Source organism: Enoplosus armatus, chromosome 2 (genome assembly GCF_043641665.1).
Source record: "Enoplosus armatus isolate fEnoArm2 chromosome 2, fEnoArm2.hap1, whole genome shotgun sequence".
Lineage (NCBI taxonomy): Eukaryota > Metazoa > Chordata > Actinopteri > Centrarchiformes > Enoplosidae > Enoplosus > Enoplosus armatus.
Window position 1 is genome coordinate 8,343,067 of NC_092181.1, and position 10,002 is coordinate 8,353,068.

Sequence of the window (10,002 nt, forward strand, 5' to 3'; positions counted from 1 at the left end):
TGCACCGTTTTTTCAAAATTACGGACCAAATTACCACGCAACGTTTGAGATTATCCTGACCACAAGCACGGAGGAAGTGACTCTGATGGTGCGAGATCCAGACAGGACACATGTTTGGGAGCACGGACTTCATCTGCCTGGTAAAGACAGCATCAGTCAGTCTATAGCAGAGGTTTTTAAACTGTGAGATGCCCCTCCCCGGGGGGAGAGACGGGAGTAACCCTAACCCTAAGACACGGTGTGAGGCGTACTGTACAGTTTGAGTCATCATTTTATATTCCTTCTCGGGGCCATAACAGTCAAATCAGAATACACAGACATGATACACATATTTTTAGATGCCCCCCGTAACTCCAAAACCTGAAAATCATCAAGTCTTCATTAGTATGAAAGTAATGCAGTGACAGTTGTCTGTGCATCTATGGGTACATTGCAAACAGGAACTGCTAACAGCTAATTCGGCATACTTTCAATGGTACCAATTTGCCAAAATCTAACCAAATATAGGCTTAAAGGTTCTATATGGAGTTGTCAGAACGTCCTTGTTATTAATGACACCGGTCAGCATCCTGTTGCAAGTTACCTCATCGGACCTTTAAATTAGACAAATAAACAATCTGTGATGGACTCACCCTATCGCGGATATATTCGTTCAGTCACCCAACCCCATTATACACCTTTGCTTGTACCGTCATTTCCATCATTTACTATTGGCTAAATTCAACACTGTTTATCATAATCCATCAGTTAGTATCGTGGATTGAAAAAGGGGTGAATACTTTGCAAAGCCACAAATCGAGAGATCCTACAGACCTCAGTCGGTACGAGACTCTTCCATCATCCTTTCCAGCTTAACTGCTGCAAAAACTGCTTTTTACCATGACAGAACAACTCTGCTACAGACACTAGGAAATAATTTTCCAACTTCAAAAACTTCCTCTACCTCTCTCTCCACTTCGCATCGTTCTTTACCAACAAGGTAATGGCCATTCGTGGCCAATTCACAGAACCACCTCCTCTGATTAAGGGTGCGTCACTTACTGCACCTGTCCCTCACACTGAGGAAGATGTCTCAAAACTTATGCTCTCGAATCGTCCCACCACTTGCCCTCTAGATCCCATTCCTTCCAAGCTCTTTCATCTCACAATCATGCCTCCTCTTGTCTTGTGCGATCATGCACGTGACTTTCTCTGGCTTCGGGTACATTCCCCACAATGTTTAAGCAGGCTCAGGTTACCCCATTAATGGAAAGGCCAACCCTAAATCCACCTGAAGTTGACGACTACAGAAAACCCTGAGGACCTACCTCTTCCAAGAGTTCTTGCTCATCCTCCCTCTTTATTCTTATATATACAGTGGGGTCCAAAAGCCTGAGACCACCTTGAAAATCTCAAATATTTTCACGTAAACCTGTAAATAATCACAAAGTTTGAGGATTCAGAAACATTTAAAAACACAAGAAGTTATGACATGTAAAATGGAGAAGAAATATTTAGATTCTGCACTATTTTTAGGTCAGCAATCAATTTTAAACCAACTTAACTCCTTTGTACGAAAGATCAGATTTCTATGAGTTGTATCCCTTCCATCCCAGCATGCGTTCAGATGACACTCATCTGCTCATCAGAGGCTCGTTCAATCAACTCAGCTTGCAGCCGGTGTTCACCTGTTATAAATATGGCTGTGCCTCAAGTTTCCAGCAGATAATTGCTTACTAAGTAGCATTGTGACAGTGGGAAACATGGCATCAGAACTAAGTGAACGTGTCAGAAGTCAAATTGTTATTCTGAGCAAAGAGGGACTTTCTCAGCATCAAATCATGGCTAGACTAAAGGTTTCTAAGCGGGCAGTGCATGGAACTCCAAACGGCTTTGCAGAAACGGGATCAGTTGTATCCAAAGCACGATCAGGCAGACCAACAGTGACCACACCATCAGAAGATCAATACATCAAACTTAGTTCCCTGAGAGATAGAAAAGCAACTTCATCACGGATATAGAATTTGCTAAATAAAGAACGCAAGAGTCCAATCAGCTACTGTCAAAAGCAGGCTGTCTTATAGTGGTCTCAGAGGACGAGTAGTAGTTTCTAAACCACTTCTCAGAAGGGGAAACCAGGCCAAACGCTTGGGGTGGGCTAAGAAATATCAGCATTTTACTGTGGATGACGAAAAGTGAGATTTATGGCAGTTAGAGAAGGGTGCAGCGAATCGACCACACCCTGACCTTGGAGAAGTACCACTCCATTCTTCAGAGACTTGCTATGCCTTCTGAATATTTTATTACTCAATGCCATAGTGCTCCATAGTCAAAAAAATATTAAAAACACATCACTGGGCCTCACTATTACACTGGATGACATGTTTCTCCATTACCATGACCGCGCACACTGTAGTTTATTTTTGACTCAGTCCCACATACACTGCCGTAAATACTCACTATACCTGGAAATGGTCGCCAACAAATACACTATTTCGTCCTGTTTGAGTAACAATTGATGACAATTGCATTGCCCAGCCGTTATAAGAAATTACTGAGCCTTTTTAAAAAATGAAACTACATATTTACAGGCCATTTGTAAAGATTTACGTCAGTCACTTCAGTGAGGACCAATGGGCTTGGTGCTGGGTGCAGCAGCTGCTTCAGTGCTCCATCTGTGTCTACACAGGATGCGTTTAGGCACTGTTTTGAGTGTAGGTCAACCGCATTTTGGAAGCACTCAAAACCCAACGCACAGTTACACATGTATAATGGCAGAAGATAGACTTGAAGCATAAAAATATGCTTCAGGTAAGCCACATAGCCACGCTTAGCATGAGTGAACCGTGAGCTGTTACCTGCTTGTGTAGACAGCTGGACTGATTAAGATAGAGATAGAGATCTGTTACATGGCTACAACGCTTTCTGTGCAGACACACCGTTTCAACCAGTTGGGTTTTTTTTTTTATAGGATTCTTTTTTTTCTATTGAGACATGGCCACTGATTGTTGAATCAAATAATTTTTCCAGCTTCGTCTTCACGGGCCTCTCCAGAAGAAAACCAGCCAACGATGAGGAACAACACCTCAGCGGACGAGAAGCTACGAAAGGCTCGGACACCTTTTGTCGACAGAGTGTCCGATCCGGTTCTAAACAAGCTGCTGGATGAATTCCTGCGATGCAGGGTTTTAAATGACGCCGAGGGCGAGGCAGCCCGAGCCAAACCCAGGGCAGAGAAAGCACGAGACGTGATCGACACTGTGCGAAAGAAAGGAGCAGAAGCGAGTTTGAAAATGATTGCCATCCTCTCTGTCAATGACCCCTTCCTTTGCAAAGAGCTCGGCCTAAGCTGAAGCAAAATGTCTGTGGGGTGGCGATCACATGCTGCCATGATATTCATCATCATTTTTTTTTAAAAAGTCAATGAAGCTTTGAATGAATCGTAAGATGTAGGACTCCACACATGCAGAACACTATAAATATGAAGAATCACACTCCTGTGGTGACATAAATCGAAGTAGTTAAAGGATCCTCATTGGCCTCAAAGGAGCAAATGTCACGAATCAGATGTTGAGGAAGTGAGCTGTACTGGATACCACCACAGAGCCCTGCAGCCGGAAGGACTTCTATTGTATCATTAGCTGAAACCTCATAAAGAGTGAGCGGAAGCACCAGTGTGCAGTACACGTCCTTATCAAGTGTCTTAAAGGTGTACATCTGATCTCATGATCACCACATTTCCGTTGACTCTACTTCTAAACTCAAAACATAATTGTAAGACAGTTATCTCAATAGATTTCTAACTGGTACTTTTTTGTTTGTTTGTTTGTTTCGTTTTTAATAATTTTGTATGGAATGTGTCAAAGATGTAATCATATACGTTCATATGTTTATATTGTACAATGTAAGCATTTAACATATGAAGGGCCATAACCAGGATGGCCAAGAGGGTCCCCCAGTGCAAAGCCTTCCTTAATATACCAGGAATATTATTTTGGTGAAATACAAAAAAAATGCCTTCATTTTAATTTGTGATTTTGGCCAAGAAAGGAGTGACCTCTTTGTCTTCAGTGGTAGCTAGGACCATGGATGTATGGACATAAGATACAGTCCCTCTGTTTGAAGAGCTGTTAGCTCGTTTTTGGTGAATTCATGCAGTTGCACAAGTTGTTCCACACAATGCTTGGAGTTGTCTAAACTCTGGATTATATGTGTTTTGGGAGAAATGAAGAAATTGTGTTTTTGTTGTATTGTTATTCTGTCATTATATAAACTGAATGTCCGGTGTTGACAGTGTTTGTGCCCTGCTCATGAGAACTGTGGAGCCTGTTGTCTATATGTGTTTATTCTATTTGTATTTAAAACAGATTAAGGCAAGACGGGCGGTTTAGTCAACTTAAAGTCAGATAATACAGATTTACAAGCAAATGTATGTGAAAGTTATATTTTAAATGACATGCGTTTCTGTTCTTTTTCTCTGTAAAACCATTAACATTTCTGTGTTGTAAAAATACTCCTTTATAAGCAAAAGTCCTGCATTCAAAATCTTACTCGAGTAAAAGTAAAGAAGTATTATCAGCTAAATGTACTTCAAGAATGCGAAGTAAAACTTCTTTGTAACATCTGACTGATATATTGTATTATTAGATTAGTTTTACTGATGCATAAAGAGCCTTTTATTGTTGTAGCTGCTCGAGGTGGAGCTAGTTTTCACTGCTTTATATACTGGGAGGTCGTTTAGTCCAGTGGAACCACTAGTGCGTTGGACTGTTGGTCAGACAATAAATAAAATTGAATATGTTAAACTTGGGCTTTTGGAAATTATAATAGGCTTTTTTTTTTTTTACTGCTGTCTGACATTCTATGGACCAAATGATTAATTCAGAAAATAATCAATAGATCATACGATAATGAAGATAATCTCCAGTCGGACTCAAGCCATTTAATATTATTATTATTACATGTTTGGAGACTCAATACAGATGACGACAGGGGACACAAGAGGGGGGTGTTGCACTTCCAGGTGACCCACACCATCGACTGACTTGCTGTGGGTTAAAACAGCTTCCTTATCCTGTGAAATAGCTGAGTTTTCATGCCCAGTATTCATCTTTAAGACCATTGGAAACTCGTCTTCGTCATGTGGGTTGTTAAAAATGGTCTCGGACCCTCGCTGGACTGTGATATTATTGCAGTGTGTGTATTGACTATAGGCACACGCCACTGGGATCTGAACATAACTAGTGCAATAATGCAGAATTCCCTGTATTTTCCCATCTTAAGGGGGCTTTGTGAACTTCTCGTCAGTTGCAAATAGCACAGTAGTATTGTCTATTGTGTTTGTACCGATGATGTGAGCGAGAAAAGGCTGTCTTGCTTTGCATATTTTATTATTAAATGTGCGTCTCTTTATGGCTTTCATGGCGGACCTGAAGCTTGATTTTGAATTGGATTTTCTGTCAGTCTTCCCATGATGCCTTTTCAGGCGTTTCAATTAAAATAAAGGTGTTGTAGTGCAGTGTAGTATGATGAGACAATCAAAATCCGTACAAATTACAAATAGTTCGCTTTACTCATCAAAACAAACAAAAAAAAAACTTTAGCCGAGTGTTTTGGAGGCCTGTAAATAGTTACTGTGGTTACTGCGGAGAACGCTTAATGAGAGCACATAGGTATTCAAAGAAAGTAAAGTCACCGCAGGATAACTGTTTGCACCGAAAAGGCTATTCCCCCTCCTGGTCTGTCTGCTCCGGCAGCACTCACAAAAGTGAGTCGTCTGTGATGATTAAGACTCACGGTGTGTCTCGAGGTGGGGGCCCTGCATATGAGTGTAATGTTAGTTAGTTGACTGAAGTTTGCATCTTTTTTTTCCCTCCAAAGAATTCACCATATTCGCAGCAGATGTCGAGCCTAAAGATGACAAGCACGCTTCTCAAAGGTGACAAGAGTCGCGTGCTTCTGATTGTACGGCACTTTGGTCGAGTGTTGCTGTTTTCAGATGTGCTTGTAAATCGATATTTGGGTTGGATTGGATGTGTTCCATCCTGTTGTGTTGTGTGTGAGTGAAGCATTGTATTGTGTATGAATATATTACTATAATAACAATTGTTTACAAACCAAAGAAGAAATAACTGAGAAGAAATGTCCTGCTGTCACTGACGGCAGAATTGCTCAAAAAGGTGGGGAGTCAAATCTTCATTCTGCGAGACGAAGCCAAAAGAGAGAATACCAGTATGCAAATATGTAGTGTAAATAAATCCAGCCCGAATGATTGGCTTCCTTTGAGAGTCTTGGTAACGCTTTCCAGTTTGTCCTGTTCAGACTGCAATAAGTAAAATAAAATGTAAATATAAACTCTGCGTGTGTGCTGCAGTTCCTCTCATGACTCACACTGAAGGACGCCAACATGATCCAATGAAACCAGCCATCACTTTCGTATTCTATATATTTATTGTTATATTAAATACAAATCAAAACGAAGCATTTTAATGTCTTCAAGCTCATTTTGCAGCCCGCAACTTTCCCATTTGGTTCGGATTCACCCCTCATCAACCTGGATTCCATCTGAACACACCCAACGGTTCAAACATTTCTTTATACACTACATGTTTGACAGTTTAACTGCAAGAAGTTGTTGCCGGAGAAGGGCTGCGCTTGGCTGAGGGAAGAAAAGAGGGTATTTCCTTTGGCTCAAAGCCCTTTGATTGTAGCTGTGGTCTGCCTCCACATCTGTCTCAACTATTTGTTCCACAAGCCAGCACTTGTCTACACCCAACCTCCTACCCAGTCTTATCTTAGCAAACACAAACGGTCCAAACGACTTTCTTTTTCAGTTACTGCACTTGTTTCTCTTCTTTTACAATTCATTTTACTATTTTATAACTGATTCCGTATTAAACGTGCATTAAGACATCGCCACCTTCTCGTTCTCTACCTTTGTTGACATAAGCTGTCATGATTGCTTTGCTGTGTGTGTGTGTGTGTGTGTGTGTGTTTTCAGGCTATGTTGTTGGATACACTCCCACACTGATGACTGCATCAAAACATTGGCTGGTGTATTTTCACAATAGAGTATAAATCTGACTTAAGCTTTGCCAGTCTTACAGGCCTTCCAACCGGAGGTGAATGCAGCGAGCCATTATGTGCTTCCTCTTTAACACGGTGTCATTTACAGAGTATAATCAACTGTGTTTGATCAGTCTGGGGGTGGGAACTGACGGCAACGCATGACGAGCCGGAGTTGACTTTCACACACAGGCTGAAAGCCCAACTGGAAATAAATGGAGGCAGTTTGAACCTCCAGGTCTACAGCCCAGGAAAGTGTAACCATGTTAAACACGGTGATATTTACCAATTTATTACCAATTTATTACCATTTATTTACCAATTAAATCCTGTTCACACTCACATGAAGTACATCCCGTCACTGAGTGTGCGGCCGAAAAACAGCCCGATGTTTTAAAGAGGATGTTTATTTGCTGAAGATTGTAAAAGTGTATCATCTGTTAGACCTATGAGTAGGCTAAGTGTCAGTGAAGGTTTAATTTTAATTGTGTGTGCGCTTGTAAAATGTGTATTTTAGAGGCTCATTATTATGGTTTTTGTATTTCTCGGTAATGTAGCACAGTGTTAACGTTCTTTCTCAGCCCTGGAACTCAAACCATTTTCCGATGCCCCCAAAAATATATTTAAATAATTAAATTAACATCACAAATATAAACAACATATCATATACTTAAATTTTACTTAACATTTAACATTTACTTAAATATTAAGACATTTGATTGGTTACATTTGGCTTGATTGACAGATATAATTGGGTATCATCTGCATAACAATGAAGGTTTATGGAATGTTTTCTAATAATATTGCCTAAAGGAAGCATATATAAGGTGAATAGTCAGAATCAGAAACTGTTTATTGCCAAGTAACATACATTACAATGAATTTGCCGTGGTCTGATTAAAAATTAAATTTTGGAAATTGAAAAAGTTGAGTATTTACAGGAAGAAGAATAAGATAAGATAAATAATATACGAACATACAACAATAATAACAGACAGTTAGGGGGGACAGGGGCGGTGTATGTTAATATAACGTATAACATGTGTTTGTGTGTGTGTTGGGGGGGGAGTCAATGTAAGTCTTTGGCCATGTTCGTCAGGTTGACTGCAGAGGGGAAGAAACTGTTTTTGTGGTGGGAGGTTTTGGTCCTGATGGACCGCAGCCTCCTGCCAGAGGGGAGGGGGTCAAACAGATGGTGTCTGGGGTGGGAGGGGTCGGCAGCGATCTTCCCTGCTCTCCTCAGGGTCCTGGAGGAGTACAGGTCCTGAAGAGATGGGAGGTTGCAGGCAATCACCCTCTCTGCAGAGCGGATGATACGCTGCAGTCTGCGTCTGTCCTTGGTGGAGGCAGCAGCGTACCAGACGGTGATGATGGAGGAGGTGACGATGGACTCTATGATGGCAGTGTAGAAGTGAACCAGCATTGTTTGTGGCAGGTTAAACTCCCTCAGCTGCCTCAGGAAGTACATCCTCTGCTGGGCTTTCTTGATGAGGGAGCTGATGTTCAGCTCCCACCTGAGGTCCTGGCTGATGATGGAGCCCAGGAAACGGAAGGACTCCACAGTGTCCACTGGAGAGTCACACAGGGTGATGGGGGCGGGTGGGGCTGCGCTCTTCCTAAAGTCTACAACCATCTCCACTGTCTTTGAAGCGTTAAGCTCCAGGTTGTTGCTGTTGCACCAGGTCACCAGATGGTCAATCTCCCACCTGTAGGCAGACTCATCCTCACCAGAGATGAGTCCGATGAGGGTGGTGTCGTCCGCGAACTTCAGGAGCTTGACGGACTGGTGACTGGAGGTGCAGCTGTTGGTGTATAGGGAGAAGAGTAGAGGAGAAAGAACGCAGCCTTGAGGGGAGCCGGTGCTGATTGTCCGCGAGTCTGAGACGTGTTTCCCCAGCTTCATGTGCTGCTTCCTGTCAGACAGGAAATCTGTGATCCACCTGCAGGTGGGGTCAGGAACGTGGAGCCGGAAGAGCTTGTCCTGAAGAAGAGCTGGGACGATCGTTTTGAAGGCAGAGCTGAAGTCCACAAACAGGATCCTGGCATAGGATCCTGCGGAGTCCAGGTGCTGGAGGATGAAGTGTAGGGCCAAGTTGACGGCATCGTCTACAGACCTATTGGCTCTGTAGGCGAACTGCAGGGGGTCCAGCAGAGGGTCGGTAATGGATTTGAGGTGGACAACCAGGCGTTCAAATGATTTCATGACCACAGAGGTCAGGGCGATGGGTCTGTAGTCATTTAATCCTGTGGGCCCTGGTTTTTTGGGGATGGGGATGATGGTGGAGGCCTTGAAGCAAGCTGGCACGTGGCATGTCTCCAGTGAGGTGCTGAAGATGTCCGTGAACACCGGAGACAGCTGATATATAACTCACCCTGGTGTGAGATGGTACACAGCAGTCCTCACAGAAGCTGATATATGACGTCACAGCCTCTGTGTACTCATCCAGACTGTTGGTAGCAGTCCAAACACGCCTTCAGGTCCTCCGCAGCTTCACTGGTCCACTTCTTCGATGTTCTCGCAACAGGCTTAGAAAGTTTTAATTTCTGCCTGTATGCAGGAATCAGGTGTCCCAGTGCAGCGTGGGTGATGGCGTGAAAAGAATTACTGACTGTGGTGTAAAAGTATTGGTCCCAGCACAGAACCTTGTGGAACTCCGTGACTAACTTTGGCGCACATTGAGGATTCATCATTAACATGCACAAACTGAGATCGACGTGATAAATAGCACTTAAACCGGCTTAGTGCGGTTCCTTTAATGCCAACTTTAATTCACTAACAGTTGTACCCTTCCTGACTTGACGGTCCTCAGTCACTCACTGAATGAGCAATGATCTGCACCAACCGCACAAACAGAACAGCGACAAAAAAACATCAGACCTCACCACAGTGAGACTGACCCCGTTAGAATAGTAAAACTATGACTTAACCAAGCTTGTGTTCTGCCATTTGTGTAACCA

General features: G+C 42.7%; 1 long non-coding RNA gene across 1 annotated transcript; it reads left to right on the plus strand.

The window, feature by feature from the left end:
• Positions 1 to 38: 38 nt before the first annotated feature.
• Positions 39 to 4,784, plus strand: LOC139293477 (uncharacterized). Its single transcript, XR_011598090.1, has 2 exons — positions 39 to 140; positions 3,010 to 4,784. It is a non-coding gene; the product is annotated as an uncharacterized lncRNA (long non-coding RNA).
• Positions 4,785 to 10,002: the final 5,218 nt, after the last annotated feature.